The sequence below is a fragment of the Cryptomeria japonica genome, chromosome 2, assembly GCF_030272615.1.
Source record: "Cryptomeria japonica chromosome 2, Sugi_1.0, whole genome shotgun sequence".
Lineage (NCBI taxonomy): Eukaryota > Viridiplantae > Streptophyta > Pinopsida > Cupressales > Cupressaceae > Cryptomeria > Cryptomeria japonica.
Window position 1 is genome coordinate 576,232,095 of NC_081406.1, and position 14,484 is coordinate 576,246,578.

Sequence of the window (14,484 nt, forward strand, 5' to 3'; positions counted from 1 at the left end):
GACTGGAGCATTGGAGACGCGTCATAGATGATATTGATATGGTTATCTGGAGGCCATACCTGGGGTGCGAGGAGTGGGATGACGACGCATTGGAGCTACCCTATGCATTCAGGAGCAGGTATCTGATTGGGCGGACGCCCTATATTCTAGAGAGGCAGCTTGTTGACAGGGTATGCAGACAGTTTGGCAGGATTCAGCGGATGCCACGAGGCTCGGGCACGTATGCCCGTACAGTCAGAGATCAGGTACAGTTCGGGCCGCTGTTATCATATGATCAGGTCGTGACACAGCTGGCAGAGATGATGCCATTACCATGGGACATGTGGCCGGAGGTAGAGGATGCAAGGATGGACGCAGAGTACTCTGCGTATTGGGCAGAGCATCCCTTTCCGAGATTGACAGATCCGGGAGAGCTGGTGGAGGGAGAGGCTGGAGGGGAGGATGATGATGATGGTGGAGGAGATGGAGGCAGGGGTCGACGGAGGCGGAGGGGAGTGGTGGGAGAGAGGCGAGTAGCACCTCGGAGGGAGGGAGGACAGGAGAGAGCAGCTCAGGTGGTGAGGGGTCGAGGTGGATTGCCCCTATAGGTACCAACAGCACAGAGTCCTAGAGCATAGGGACCTAGATAGGTGCAGGGACAGGGACAGGCACAGGGACAGGTACCTATTCAGGCACCTAGACAGGTGCAGGCGGAGGCACAGGTACAGGCACCTGCAGAGGAGGAGCCACAGGTAGAGGCTGAGGGTGGAGATCCTGAGGAAGATGAGCTGTTGGAGCTGCGAGAGATCTGCCAGGGTCAGGCAGACGAGATTGCTGATTTGGTGCGGGAGAGGGATCGCCTCAGGATCAGGCTCAGGGACACAGAGCGGGAGAGAGACCAGGCCATCCAGAGATATACTGAGGCCGAGACAGCTCTGAGGGCAGGGAGGCGGGCAGCAGAGGATACAGGGGCAAGCTACCCATATGTGCTGCGAGCCAGAGAGGAGATCGCCTACTGGAGGGATCTGTACTATGGTGTCGTGCCAGCGGATCAGCGGGCGAGGAGCTTCCATAGATCGTCGCGCACAACGACGGCTACGGGAGGGAGTCGTAGGAGGCAGGCATCCAGCGGTGGGGTCATGGGACCTCCACCACCACCAGACAGGCAGGGGGATCCTGGAGCGGGACCATCTAGAGCTCAGACTCCGTCGAGGCCAGGCGGCTCCGAGGGAGGGAGTTCATCATAGCCATAGAGGGCTCCCCTTTGTATCAGTATATGTACCATTGTTGTATTGTAGACACCTGCGGGTGATTTTGTAGCCATATGATTCTTTTGACATCATTGTATCATGACACATTTTGATTATATATGAGAGATGATCCATTTTTGCGGCAGCTATATGCATGTGTACCTTATGTGATAAGATGTTCTTATGTGATGCATGTTTTATGATATGGATGCTTATATGATGTAATGCAATATATTTTTGTTCTTTTATGTTGTATATGTGATGCATGATGCAAATGTGAATGTATGTAATGCAGATGATTATTTACATAATGAAAATGTGAGATGTGCTAACATGTGTTGTATGCAGGATGTGATGCAATTGTGATATCTATATGTATGTATGAAATGCTTATATGTGGTGATGTAGGTGCAACTACATGAAATGCAAATGTTTTTGGTGTGTCATCATACTCAGTCATGTGATAGCGGGCTACGCGGACTCGAGAAAGACGATGGAAGTCAATCAAGAAAGGGGGATGGAAGACAGAAGATATGAACGTGAAAGAGCTTCTTGTGCGTTATCATCATTGAGCTTATTATGGCAAGTAGGTTATGACAATCGAGGCATCTGTTCGGCCCAGAAAGTCATTGTACCCGTTTGCATGGGGATAAGACAGTCACAAACAAGGAATGCCCTAGTTCATACTAGACTCATAGTGTCCTCATATCCTTGGACAAGTCATAGCATTACTAAAAGACAATCCACAGACAGCAAATGCAAATAGGTGACGATACCCCATCCTCACCTTTCTAGTCAAAGACATCCTGGAGATAGAATCTCTAGTCAAAGACATCCTGGAAAAGCTAAAAGACATGTCACCAAAAGATAAAATCAAAAGAAAACCAAGACTCGACACCAACATCCACTGTAGTCTTCAAGTTTAGTGTCTCTTGTCACTTGTTTAAGTCTTATTCGATTGTGGTCACAATGTTCACTTTCACAAAAAGGATAGATAGCACTGAACCATATGTTGTCTGAGTCTGTTGAAAGATTTGATTTTGTTGAAGCCCATTGTTGCTGCTGTGTCTCATTTGAAATTGACTGAATCCATGAAACTGACACTTTATTGTGGAGAAGATGGAACTTTATTGCGGACTGGCGATGCAGATGCTGCTTTATTGCGGATTGTGCGCGGATAGACTTGAAGGAAGCTGGAAGAAACTGTACTCCTCGAAACATGTGATGTTCTCAGTTCCTCACCCATTACTAGACGTAGGATTTTCCTTAGCCACAGATAGGATCGGATTTATTATGGATGGAAAGGGAGTGAAAAGGGATGGTTATGGATGGCTAACCAATCTTAGGTAGATCAATAACAAGCCATGATGGGAATAGGTAAGTTTATTGTGAACGAATAGGTTGTGAGTGTGTGCAAAGTGAAAGATGAAAGAGAATCCTGAAGGAGAGAGGAGCAAAGTCTCTACGCATGGCGCTGGTGACCCAGTTTTCACCATGGTACTTGCCCAGGGTGCCACCGAAGTGGTTTTCACCGTTGGACGAAATTATTTCTCTTTACTTTTTTTTTGTTGTCACAAGGTGCCTGTTTGCCAGGTTTTCACCATGTAACGATTTTTTTTTTTTTGTTTTATAATTTTTTTGTATTTTTGTATTTTATTATTTTTTTTTGTATTTTTGAATTAGGATGTTCCGAAGAGATTATGTGTAGAACCTGCGAAGGTGCATGCTATTGATAGGATCCTCTAAGGGTTCCCCTTTTGTAGTTGAGAGCTGATATGCCCCAGATCCATATACCGCTGTAATGATGTAAGGACCAAGCCAGTTTGGTTCGAACTTGCCCTTCTTATCTCTGTCTTGCTGATTCTTGGGGTTCTCTCTGAGTACTAAGTCACCTACCTCAAATGTGCGAGGCTTAACTTTGTGATTGTAACTGCGACTCATTCGTTGTTGGTAAGCCTTGAGATGATTAAAAGCAGTGTGCCTTCGTTCCTCCAGCAGTTCTAGTTCTTGTAAGCGAGAGACCCTGTAGTCTTCATCGTTGATTATGTTTCTCAAGGAGACCCGTAAAGAAGGTAGCTCGACCTCAATAGGCAAGATGGCTTCAGAGCCGTAGACAAGTGAGTAGGGTGTAGCTCCTGTAGGTGTGCGGACACTTGTGCGATAGGCCCAGAGTGCAGGATTGAGTTGGATATGCCAGTTACGGCCAACGTCGTCGACTCTCTTTTTAAGGATTTTGAGAATTGTTTTATTAGACGCCTCAGCTTGGCCATTACCTTGGGGGTAATATGGTGTGGAGAAATGATGGGAGATATGGAAGCGCTCACAGAGTTTATGAACATCCTGATTTTTGAAGGGACTCCCGTTATCAGTAATAATGGAAGTAGGAATCCCGTATCGGCAAATGATGTAGTTTAGGATGAAGGTAGTGATTTGTTTCCCAGTAACTTGTGTGAGAGGCACGGCTTCAATCCACTTTGTAAAATACTCTGTGGCTGTGATAATGAATTTATGTCCATTGGAAGAAGGAGGGTGAATCTTGCCTATGAGATCGAGTCCCCACTGACAAAAGGGCCAAGGAGATGCAAGTGGTTGTAGTTCCTGTGCTGGTGCATGTATGAGGTCTCCATGAATTTGACACTGCTTACACTTCTTGACAAACTGATATGCATCTTTTTCCATAGTAGGCCAGTAGTATCCAGTCCTGATGAGTTTCTTGGCCAAGGTAGGACCACTAGTATGCAGACCACATATCCCTTCATGCACTTCTTGTAACGCAATCTGAGCTTCGTCACTCTCTAAACATCTAAGAAGGGTGCCATCTAGACCTCGTCGGTATAGGATATCAGCTAAAATGACGTATCGAGAGGATTGGCGAATGAAAGTGCGGCGTTGATTGTTCGATAGATCGGGAGGTAAGATATTGTCGCGAAGGTATGTGAATATGGAACCATATAATTGGGATTCAGGACCAACAAACACATATCATTTCCGTAGGAGTGATCTCATATGACGGAATCAGCAGATTGCCTACCCGAAATTCATAGCAGGTCTCATTTTGTGGTAGATCAACGAGCGAAGCAATTGTAGCCATGGCATTAGCAACGCGATTCTGTTTTCTTGGTATCTGCTCAAACTCTATCTTTGCAAAGTGCTGTTTCAGATCATCGACCAGTTGTTTGTAAGGCATTACATTTTCATCTTTTGTTTGATAATCATCAGTTGCTTGACGGATGACAAGTTGAGAATCCCCAAAAACACGAAGTTCTTGGATCTTCCATTGAACTGCAATTCTTAACCCAGTTGTTAATGCCTCGTATTCCGCTATATTGTTAGTGCAAGGAAATGATAAGCGGTATGACTTTGGTATAGAATCGCCTTGGGGAGTTATAAAGAGTATACCCGCTCCTGCCCCGTGCTGTGTGTATGAGCCGTCAAAATATAATTGCCATGGCTTTGCAGGTGATATTGTTAGAATGGACTCATCTGGAAATTCTGATTGTAGAGGAGCATCATCTACCATGGGAGCATCTGCCAGTTGATCTGCAATTGCTTGTCCTTTTATAGCTTTTCTGTCCACGTATTCAATGTCGAATTCACTCAAAATCATTACCCACTTGGCCAGCCGCCCAGTAAGTGTAGCTTTGTTGAGAAGATATTTTAGTGGATCAATTCTGGCAATCAACTTAGTCTTGTGAGTGAGCATATAATGTCGTAATTTGTGTGAAGCAAAGACCACAGCGAGACATGCACGCTCGATTGGTGTGTAGTTTAGCTCATATCCCACCAATGTGCGACTGATATAGTAGACTGCTTTTTCCTTGCCGTCAGGTATTTGCTGTGCTAGGAGTGCCCCCAGTGCTGTCGGAGTAGCTGATATGTAAAGTAGCAATGGTTGATCTGGAATTGGTGGCATCAAAACTGGCGGGTTCAAAAGATAGTCTTTGAGCGCCTGAAAAGCTTGTTGACAGTTTTCATCCCATTTGAACTTGATGTTTTTGTGTAGCAGGTGCTGGAAAGGGTTACATTTATCTGCAAGTTGTGCTATGAATCTTCATATAGACTGGAGTCTCCCTTGTAAAGATCGAAGTTGACTAATATTCTTGGGTGGCAGCATGTCCAAGATAGCCTTGACTTTTGCTGGATCAGCTTCTATTCCTCTTTTAGACACAATGAATCCTAGGAGCTTCCCGGAGGTTACTCCAAAGACACATTTCTTTGGATTTAATCTTACTTTGTATTTTTCCAGCCGATCAAAGACAACTGAAAGTATGTCCAAGTGTGTATCTCTGTCTATCGATTTTCCCAAAAGATCGTCAACATAATCTTCCACGGTTATGTGCATGAGATCATGAAAGATAGTCGTCATCGCTCGTTGATACGTGGCGCCTGCATTTTTCAGCCCAAAGGGCATGACATTCCAACAGAAGGTTCCCCATGGACAAGTGAATGATGTTTTATGTTGATCTTCAGGTGCAATCCTGATCTGATTATATCCAGAAAATCCGTCCATTAAAGATAACATTTCATGGCCTGCTGTGAGATCAACGATCAAGTCAATGTTTGGTAATGGGAAATCGTCCTTTGGACAAGCCTTGTTGATATCTCTAAAGTCTGTACATATTCGGATGCTGCGATCCGGTTTGCTGACAGGTACTAAATTGGAAATCCATTCAGGATAATCAATTGGGCGTATGAATCCGACATCCAATAATTTCTCCAGCTCTGCCTTGACTAGCAATGCCACTTGTGGATGCATTTTCCTTAATTTCTGCTTTACTGGTTTTGCCCCTGGTTTGACTGTTAAATGATGCATCACCAAATCCGGGTCTAGCCCAGGCATATCCGCGTAAGACCATGCGAAGTTGATTTGTCGTCCCTTAAAGAAGCTTATGAATTTTGCTCTCTCGGCCTCTGTCAATGATTGAGCCAAAAATATGTTGTGTGGAACCTCTGCTGTACCAATGTTTGTCTTTATAGTCTCCTCTACCAACATGGATGATTTTTCCTCGTATGATGCTGGGAGAACGTCGAGCCTTCCATCTTCGGGCGCCTCAGAGAGGTTTTCACCCTCAGATACGTCCTTTCTTTTTACTTTTTTGGAGTCAGATAGCGCCACAGTGTGGTTTTCGCCATAAGACCCTTGTTTTGTTTTTATTTTCACATTTTTGCGACTAGAAGGCCCGACACCCTCACCAAAGTATGCTATGTTGTTGAGCTCTATGGCGTATCCTGCTTTGTGGTCTCCAGGGGGAAGATCATCTCGAATGCCAAGGTAGTCGATAATAGCTTCGTCATTTTGAAATGTATCAAATTGTGCTGGTCCTTCATGATCCCAGTCAATGAGTTGAGGATGAACAAGGGGAAGGTCTTTAGTGCTTTCAGAGTTTGCAGGACTAATAGCGAAGATGTGGTTATATTCAGGTATGTCAAGGCAATCGTCGAGGTCATCGATGGCACTCTCCTCATCCGTTTCGATCGTGAGCGAATCCAAATTGTCATCAATAGTAGAGCCTTCTGGGACAGGTGTCCTCATCCTATGTGATTTTGACCTAGGACCTTGAAACGAAGCTTGTGCGGGATCCTTATGGGTTGGTTCTTGACCAACTCTGAACTTTTTGTAAAATTCCTCCTCCTCTATGGGTTCATCTGGCTCTCTGAATGTTTCAGTGAGCTCATAGTCACTGGAGGATTTGTCTGAACCCCATTCCCATTCGTTGGAATCTGTGGAATAGTAATCTTCTTGTTGAACTTCGGCAACTTTGATTCGCCATACCTCTTTTGTTCTTTTAGTATGTAGTCTGGGATTCAGAAAACCAAGCCCCTTGGAGCGTTCCCTTCTTGTAGTTAGCTCAGGTTGTAAGGGCTCCATGATGCCTTCTTTGCGTAGTCCGAGAGGGCTTTTTCCATCATACCCGAATCTTTGCAAAATTTTGAAGCCTTTGCCATAGTTCTCACAGGGTATAATAATATGATCATGTGTGTCCTCTTCAACGTTCTTATAGAGCATCTTATATAAATTTTCTTCTTCTAGTTCACCCCATTTTTGAAAGATGGTAGGATCCCATTTGAGCATCATGATGGAGATTTGCTTGTTAGGATGTGGCCTCCCATATTCCTTGGGAGAGGTCATGACTTGTCATAAAAACATTGTTTGATTCAAAGTGTATTCTCCCATGCCTTTGTCTTGAAACTTGGCTCTAAGTTCACCTTGTTTGGATGTCGAGGGCTTTAATGACTCAGGATCAATATATGCTGAAGAAGGAGTAGCCTCACGATTGCTGGGGATGATAGTCTCAGTATGTGATCTCAAGTTATTACAATATATGAATGGATTTGGATCACCATTGACCGTTACCTCGACTCCATTGTGAGGAAACTTAATGCACTGATGGTATGTTGATGGGACTGCCCTCATTTCATGAATCCACGGACGTCCTAGCAATATGTTATACGTGAGATCTAGATCTAGGACTTGACAAACCACATCCTTTGTGACTGGCCCTATTCTTAGTGGTAAGGTGACCGTGCCCTTGGACGAACGCTCCTCATCATCATAAGCCTTAATTGTGATTTGGTTTGTAGAATTCACAGCTTTGTCAGAATATCCCAGTTGTCTGATGGTACTCAAGGTACAAATATTAAGACCTGCTCCTCCATCTATCAGGACTCGCTTTATTCGGTGTTTATGTATGAAGGCTTCAACATGTAAAGGTGCATTATGTGGCTGACTTATGGAGGCGTCATCGGCTTCTGTGAATGTGAGGGAGTGTGGAACGGATAGGTATCCCACCATGGCTTGAAACTGGTCCACGTTCAGATCAGTAGGGACAGCAGTATCTCTCAAGATTTTGTCAAGGATAGCTTTATGTGCAAGAGATATACGTAAGAGCTCAAGAATAGAGATGAGTGCAGGTGTCTTCCCTAGTTGTTCTACAAGGTCGTACTCAGGCTTGGTTGATGAAAGATTGGTATTCTTAGTGGAGGCACCTGGCAACGTGATCTTACCTCGACGGGTTGTAACATGACATTCAGAGGTAGATTCGGACGAAGATCCCACACCTTTTAGGACGATCTTGGGTCTCTAAGAAGAATTCTCAGGATTTTTGTTTTTGATAGTAATGGTAGAGATATGATTGTCCATTGAGATGTGATTGATAGTAGAATCATAATTGTAAGGTGCTCTAGTATAATTGGCTTGATCATCTGTGACTTTGCCTTTTCCTTTGTCATGTTTTGGGAATGGTTCCTTAAACATCTCATGTTCTTGATTAGATGAATGTCCCTCAATCTCTATATCTCCTCTGTCAATGAGATCTTGCACAATGTTTTTCAATCGATGGCAATTACCTGTCTTGTGACCCTTGCTCTTATGAAATTCACAATACTCATCATCATTCCACCAATTCGGTTTGACCTTTGGTTCATATGGAGGAAAGTCTGGAACTGTAATCACTTTGTTTTCTACAAGCTTTTTGAATACTGATTCAAGTGGTTCTCCCAATGGAGTGTACTTCCTTCGTGGTTTAGAAGTTGTTTGATTTTTCACTTGATTGTTGGTAGAACTTGATCCAGAAAAGATGAACTTTGGTCTCACTGTATTGGCATCAACAACACCATCATTAACTGTGTTCTTGTTCTTATTCCAAAATTTTGGTTTGTCCTTTCCTTTGAAGTCCTCTTTGTTTTCTTTGAATAGTTTGATAACTCCTTGTTCAATTAAGACCTTTTCTGTTGCTAGGCCCTTTTCAATGACATCCTTGAATGTAGACAAACAAGCTTTTCTGAGATCATAGCCAATAGCCTTATTAACGTTTTGAGTGAACATTTCTACCATTTGTTTCTGTGGGATTTCACAAGAGCATCTGCTAGCTAAATTTCTCCATCTTTGTAAAAATGTTGCGAAAGATTCTCCTTCCTTTTGTTTCGTTTTGCACAAGGTAGTAACTGAGACATCTGTTTCTATATTGTAAGAGAAATGCTGAATGAATGCCTCTGCTAAGTCGGCCCATGACTTAATACCAGGAGGTAATTGAGAAAACCATTCCATAGCTTGATCGCCTAAGCTCTGTGGGAATAACCTCATCAAGTATGTTTCTTCTGCCGCTACCTCAATGCAAGCTGTGAAGAATTGTCTTATGTGTGCCTTGGGGTCTCCTCTCCCTCTATATTTGTCAAATTTTGGCGTTACAAAGTGTGGAGGAAATGGAGGCATTGGAATGCTCTTATCAAAGGGATAAGGACATATATCTCTCATAGTGTATGTAGGTTTTGGTGTACTCATGTCCTCCATTTTCTTTTGTAGATCTCTAATTTGTTGCTCCAAATTATTTTTGGGAGGGGATTGATTTCTTGTAGCATACCCCATGTTTGAAATGCCCATTTGAGGAGGAACTTGTTGCATGTATGGATGATACTGATCGTAGACATGTCCATATGGAGGTCTATATTGTTGCGACATATATGGAGCACTTGGCATAACTTCATGTTGAGGGACTCCATATCTGTTTTGTGTATATAAACCATATTCAATAGGCCTTTCATTTTCCATTGTGTTGCCCCCAATTTTGACATGAGGTCTCCTTGTGTCAAAATTTTGAGGATGTCCTTGAGTATCCACTTGTTTTGATTGATTCATACCTTGAGCATGTGATTGAGCATAAGGCCTCCATGATGGTCCTTGAGTGTAAGTATCATATGTTTGAGCTTGTGTATGTGGGATCTCTGGTTTTTGAAGCAAAGCTGATGGTGACTCCGGCATCATATTATTCGGTCCTCTATTTCCTCCACTATTTGGTCTCCTTTGATCCATGTTGGGTTGAGTTTGTTGTGAGAGTCGACTTTCCATAAGTTGAGATAAGTCAAAATCATGCGGTATTTTAGCTCCACTTTGTGCCATCATGTTTAAAAAGTATTGACGATCTCTCCTCATTATCTCTTCAACCAATCTATTGAATTGAGGATCCATTATGGATTCTTGTATGTCTGCTGATAGTATTGAAGAGTTGTCCACTGTGTCATTGTGTGTAGCATTGTTGTTTATAGTGTTTGCGCTTTCCACATTTGGATTGTGTCTATAAACATTCATGTCTGGTAATGTAGTGTGCTCCGGATTGTAGAATAGATCATTGTCATATTCATAAGAACTCATGTTTACGGATTCTTGAGCTTCTTTAGCTATTCTCCTAGATTTTTGAAGGCAGGTTTCAACCATGAACTAGGTGTTTGACCAAGATGTGAGAGACTAGGTGGAAAATGAAAAGAGTATGGAAGACCAAGAGTTGTATGGAGTGTAAATGAATCTGGAGGTGTACTTGCAATGTCCAAAGTGTAAGACCAAGTATGTAAGTAGTAGAGTAGGTGTGACTTCCAAAGAGAGGATAGTTTCTCTTGATGAGGTAAGCTGACCTTGACTCTAAGTAAGACCAAATGAGACCCAAAGGTAAGAAACCTTGATGAGGGACCACTTAGCAAAGTGTAGTTGTATGTAGTGTGTTGAAAGAGTATAGTGAGGACAAGCAAGTGACCTTTTTGACTCAAGTTTAGACAAGTATGAATGTAAAATGAGATGTGAAGCAATGATGGACTGTGTGAAACCTTAGAACAGGCTGAATGCTAGATGAAACCTGAAGAGACAACCTAAGAAGCTCAAGTATGCCGAAACTGATTTTCTTTGTTTGCTTGACTGTTAAAGTTTTCAAATCCTGACACAGACGCCTCTGTATACTTCACAGACGCGTTTCCCAGACACAGACGCCTCTCTATTTGACACAGACGCTGATAAAAACACAGACGCTATTCTGTACTTTACAGACGCGCTTATCCGATGCAGACACGGTTTGAACAGACACAGACGCGTTTCTGTAACCTTAGTGCAATTTTTCCTATCTGTGAAGTTGTTTTTGTTGTGACCAAATCTGATTGTTTGACTGTTTTTCGTGACAAGAGGACACAATGTTGATGACTCAATGTTTGTAAACTGTTTAGACTCCAAAAGTATGTTGTTTGATGTAAAAAGTTTTTGCATACACTTGAAGACACAAAAGACACAATGTTTTGTTGTTTTGTCTTGAATGTTTGAATGTTTAACATAAGTCAAGCACAAATCTTAGGGCTGGTCAAGACAATAGTTGTTGATCCCACATAGGGTTTTACCCTCGAGGCTATGCTATTCAGAGCGGATACTTAGATGCTTGACCTCACTGGCTCCACCCTCGGCACTCACTTCTCGGGTCAGCCAAGCATCAATCCCCATGAAAACTCCCCATGGCGAACTTTGTATCTCTACTAAGAACCGTATGTGTGTGGGCCGCTACCAGAGGTCCGACCTCCTGCCCCAACAACTAGAAGGATTTAGGCATCTAAAACAAAGAGGTGCTAGTAAGGGCATCCGCTCGTGTGGCCATACATGCGGCACTTTCAGCTTTGTAAATACAGAAGGCTCCCAGCCGGTAGGGGTTACGCCCTACAAATGATCAAATAAATTTGATCAAACGGGTTTATGGGGAGACATAGTGTCGGTATGAACTAATCAGCACACGTTATTCATAGTTTTCACCATGAATACATTTGATTATAGTGGTTTGGATGAGGTGGGTTTTCCTCGCTACCACTTGGGTCGTTCTCTTCTCACTAGTAGTCCTAATGACCACACGGGAAGACAGGCCCTCTAAAGATCAAACAAAAAGAGCCTATTGCTCAAGACACAAAAGACAATGATTCAATTTTAGTGCACCAATGGAAGTGTTTGCTAATCTATGAAAACAAGGCACACAATAAAATTACAAAACCCTAGCTAAGGCCCTGCAACAAAATTGTTAGTAGTTTGGGTTGTTTCAAATGATCACCCCTTCCTGCAAGCACACAAGTTAGGTAAATTTTAGAAAACCCAAAAGACTTTGTGAAAAGGGGCCTTCAACAAAAACGTTTTTGCCTCCAAAGCAAGCTGCACAAACCTGGTTAGCTAGATCTGCAAGGGTTAGCCAAAAATAAACCAGATCTGAAACCCTAAGTACAAAATCCGAAAACCCGAATCAAAGAAAATTGAAATTTGCAAAACAGAAAGCACAGACGCTTCTATACCAGACACAGACGCGTTTGTATGACACATACGCGATTCTGTAATTCATAGACGCGATCAGAGGTCACAGACGCCTCTCTCGAACACAGACGCGATAATATAACGCACAGACGCGGTTCTGAATCACAGACGCACCTTCCGGGAACCTGCAAAATAAAAATTGACAGAAACACAGACGCGATTCCCGATATCGCAGACGCTTCTGAAACACAAAAACGTGATCCGAACACTCGCAGACGCGAAAAAACCTAAAATATCGTCGAAAACTGTCCGATCTGCAACTTCAAAAATGCAAAATCTGCAACAAAATTGTTAAATGCAAAGGGACAAGAGTCCCACCGGGCGTGCCAAAATGTGTATGGTGAAAATGGATAACAATAATAACAACATTGAAAGGCTAAATGAATCCAACCACTAAACCCTAGCCTAACAATCAACAAAGATCCACCATAACATATGAAGATTACCTAAGACAATGCGAATCACATGAAATCACAAAGATTATACCATCACATGTCCAATAGGGTTTTGATCTCCATTCTTCCTATCTCCATTGATCTTGCTTGATATATTTGCTCTCAGATTTTTATATGCACAAGAGCCCAACAAAGAACGGAATGTGGTTGCAAGTAGGATCGTAGTGTAGTCAATTGCATAAAAGATCATTAGCATGTGTCATTAAGGTTTGACAATGAAGAAAGCATCTCCTTAAATAGAAGACACAATATGAAATGGAGGGATAAGATTGAGAGGTGTAAAAAGAGAGGTCGGCTAGGATTAGAGGGTAGGTAAAAGAAATAGTAAAATAATGAAAGATGTAGGTAGTGTATGAATTAAGAGATGAATGACATGTGTCATGTGTAGAAAAAGATAATGAATTAATTAAATAAATAAAGATTTATTTAATTAATAGAAGAAGTGGGATCAATTAAATAAATAAGATATTTATTTAATTTAGGAAAAAGATAATTTAAATAAATAAATGTATTTATTTAAATGAGAAATAAGGCTAGAAGAGGATAAATGAATTAATTAAATAAATAAAGATTTATTTAATTAATAGAAGAATTAGGCTTAGATAATTAAATAAATAAAATATTTATTTAATTAAACTGAACAATTTTGAGTGTCTACACTTCTAATAGGTGGAAATCCATCAGGTACATTATCTAAAATGATATCCTCATATTCTGTCAGCAAATCTCTTGTCTCTGTCAGGTGTTCTCCTTCCGGTTCCGGTCTCTCAGTCTTCTTAGAAATTAAGGCAAAACATACATTCTCATGTCTCAGTCCATCCATGAATTTCCTTCCATCTACTAAACAGATTCTGGCATTCATAGAGACTTCATTCTTCAAAAGTTCCTCCAAAGGTAACACGGTTTGCTTCATCCCATTGGCCACAATAGTGTATGTATTCTTCCTCCCATCATGTATTGCCTGTCTATCAAATTGCCAAAGTCTTCCCAACAAAAGATGACAAATATCCATAGGCATAATATCACACAAAATTTCATCATGATAATTCCCAATTTTCAATTTTACCAAACACTGTTCACTTACTAACAACTTATGTTCATCCTGAATCCATGCTATCTGATAAGGCTTAGGGTGTTTCAATCTCTCCAATTTTAACTTATTCACCATCTCTTCTGAAACACGATTATCTAAACTACCACTATCAATAACAACTTTATAACACTTACCAAATACCTTACATCTGGTCTTGAATAGATTCTTCCTTTACAAGGGTTCTTCATCTGCTCCGGTATGACACAAAGCTCTCCTCATCATCAACAGTTTTCCATCTTTTGGTTTATTGTCTGATTTGGTGGGGTTTTCTTCCACCACTGCTGCTCTTCTCTTCCGGTAGCCTCTATCTTCTTACATTCAAATGCACGGTGTCCTTCTCCTCCACATTTAAAGTAGGTTCCTCTAAATGTCCTCTTGTCTTGTCTTCCAAAGTTTTCATTCCGATAACCATCCGGTTCTCTCCTCTGGTAGAAATTTCTATCATTTTTCTGGTATAAATTACCTTCTTTTCTCACTTCCTTGTCCTTGTTATGATCTGTACTAGTTCCTCTTCCTTCAGTATATCCTCTTCCTCCTTGAAATCTTCCTTTGGTAAACCTTCCACCTCTACGTCTTTGTCTATGCTCATATCTTTTATTTAATTTCTCT